Source organism: Egretta garzetta, unplaced genomic scaffold, assembly GCF_000687185.1.
Source record: "Egretta garzetta isolate BGI_Z169 unplaced genomic scaffold, ASM68718v1 scaffold61, whole genome shotgun sequence".
NCBI lineage: Eukaryota > Metazoa > Chordata > Aves > Pelecaniformes > Ardeidae > Egretta > Egretta garzetta.
The window spans coordinates 958,061-961,004 of NW_009258620.1; positions in this window are offsets into that span (position 1 = coordinate 958,061).

Genomic DNA, 2,944 nt, shown 5'->3' on the forward strand with positions numbered 1-2,944 from the left:
CTCTCCAAAAAAACCCCACTCTCAAACAAAAGAGAAGCCCACCCCCCAAAATTAATACCCTGCCAGAGCACGCACCCCCCGACCCAGTGGCCGGGCTGCCTCACCCGAAGCTGTCAGAATTGCTTCCTGGGAAAACTGACTTCCCCAGGAGCGTCATCTCCCGCGAGTGTAAATAGGGCGTCCGACCTTAAAAAGTTTCATGCAGAACAGTTACAGCAGGAGAAACCGCCGCCGAGATAATAAAGAGTAAATAAACTAGCGAAGATGAACGATATTAGGCTTCTGTGTGGCCGGGCCAGAGGGGAGAGAGAAAAACAACGGAATACGTTGTATTAGGGTGGTGGAATGAACCACAATTTCACAAGAGCAAGTCCATGAAATGCCCTTCGTTTTATAAAGTTGGTTTTGTTGTTTGGTTGTTTTTTTTTTTTTTCCTACTTTGATCTTTTAATTTCAAACTGTGAATCGGCTGTGATTGAAGCAAAGCCATCTCCTGTTGTGCCTGTTCTTCAGATGAAGGCGTGGGTTAGTTAACTCGGAGAGTCCCCTAGTGGATATGCTGCTTGTACTGGCCAAACAGCTATTTTCCTTGTCAATCTTAGCTTATTTGCTTGGAAAATCATTTTATCTAAGCAAAAGGTCTGCTTGAGGGTTTTTGTTGACCTATTTATATCCACCATTGGGTAACAGTAACCCACCAAATTTGAAAAATAAACCAGACCAAAGTGTCACAACAGTTAGATTTTTTTGACTACCTGGAGTTAAGCAATCATAATATTTATTTTGGAAATGAAAAAAAAAAAATCGATCCTCAGACTCCTGCTATTACCTTGTGTACACCTACTACATCAAGTTCTTTTTAGACACCATTTAGCACTTTGGCAATATCGTTATGGGGGGTTGTGGGTGTGTATGTGTTGGTAAGTTTGCATCAGTGTAGCCCTGAGCCGCCTTTCGGTGTTTCTACAATCTTCAAAAATACAAATAAATATTAGTTAATGCTAGTTTAAGTAGCAGTAAAGTGGCAAAACTTATTCCCATCCATCTAGAGGTTTTCTCTGACACCAAGGAAATGCACCAAACAGTTTCAGTTATCAGTCTTTAATCTGAGTTATTCATGTATCCGCTGTTAATTTTATTTTAGTGGGAACTGTCAATACGGTTTCAAAATGGGCCCTTAAATCTTCATGTGTTCCAAATTTCCGCTGCTTAAAATGGAGAACATTACGTAAGATACATCTACAAACATAATTCTTTCAGGGCAAGCTAGACTTTGATCTCCCTGTCACGTCAGTTAGATGACTTCAGTTCCTTGAGTTGTTGGATGGGGATAAGATAAAAGGTAGCGCAGTTCTTCAGAACTGATTTGAGGGTTTGTGTGGTTTATTGTTGTTATTTTTTCCTAGCACAACTTACTGAGGACAAAAGGTTAGGTACATTTTCAGTGCTTGAGGAAAATCTTAATAATAATATTTTTACATCTTGCAGAGATATTTTGTAGTTGATCACTTACTAGTAATGCTGGTATTGTAGAAGTCTTTTTTTTAGTTGGTTTGTATTTTCTTATTTGCAAGACTGTTTAAATGCTTGAATTTCTTAATAGCTGCTTCCCACTTCTGGGCAGATGGCATTTTTTGGAGAGGATGCCAGCTTTGCTTTGCTCTGTGCATTAGCTAACAAGGTTGTAACTGGTTTGAAAATGCAACATATTGTATGATCATTGTTTCTGGCACATTGTTTTTGAAACACGATCAATGTCTGTTGTCCTAGAGCTGCAAATTCTGACTGTATTCCTGAGCTTTTTTTTTTGCTTTTTTTTCCCCCCAGAGGGCAGGGCATTGCACTTTGTGAGTTCTTAGTGAAATGTGTCATGTCGGGATCTCAGGTTCTGTGTTAGCCTGTGTAATTATCCCATCACCTCATCTACAATGGGGCTACTCCTGTTTTATACAGCTATGGCCGTGATGATTATCTGGCTTCACACACGTAATACTACATTCAACCTCAGCGTCCAGTTGTGCCACAGATTTATAGTGCCAGTGGAGAACACTGATTTGCTAAGGAATCTAATGCTGGTATTTCAACTGCTGCAGCCTAGTAGTCTGATGTTACCTTGTTATGGAATTGTCTTTGACTAAGTTATGAACATCCAGAGTGTTGGTTTCTGAACTTAAAGATTCCTTTGCTATTTCATTGTACTGTAGTCTCTGACCGTAACTTTGAAGCCTGTATTTAAGCATGCATATCTGCCCATTTCCAGCAGATGGCAAGATATTCCTAGGCAACTGTCTGGGAAACACAGTTGTGTATACAATGCTTATCAGTGCTAGTTCTTTATTTTAATGCTACAGCCTGTTGAAAACTGTTTAAAAATATGCTTAAAGGGAAAAAAATTATTTGGGGTTAACGATAGATCTAAAGTACTGCTTCAGGCGTCAGATATTTCTATTAATGTCTATTAATCTTACTCCAGTGCAAGGTTTTTCTAGTTGTATTTTCCTTTTTAAAAGTCTAAAAAACATTTGCTACTTAATGAGTTTGGAAACTCTTAGACTAAGCAGTACAACTGTTTTAGTGCCTCTAACAAGACTGTAGTAAGCTTCCTTATCTCCCTTTTTAGTTGGTGTCTTGAAAGAAACAGGCTGTGGTTGCATAGGAAAACTGTGTTGTAGGGTTATACATTCCTTGCTGTCTTGAGCCATTATTCAGAGAATAATTTGTCCCGTGTGCTTAAAAAAAAATGAAGCACCTAAATACCTCACTGAATCTACAGAATGAAACCAAAATAATTTATTCCAGGCTTCACATGAAGCAAGTAGTGTCTTTTAACCTTTTTAGTGAAAGGAGTAATATTCCAAAATCTCTCAGAGCGTTTTCTCTACATGTACCACTCAAGAGAAACAACTAATTGTCAAATATAATTTTATACAGTACAGTCAGCAGG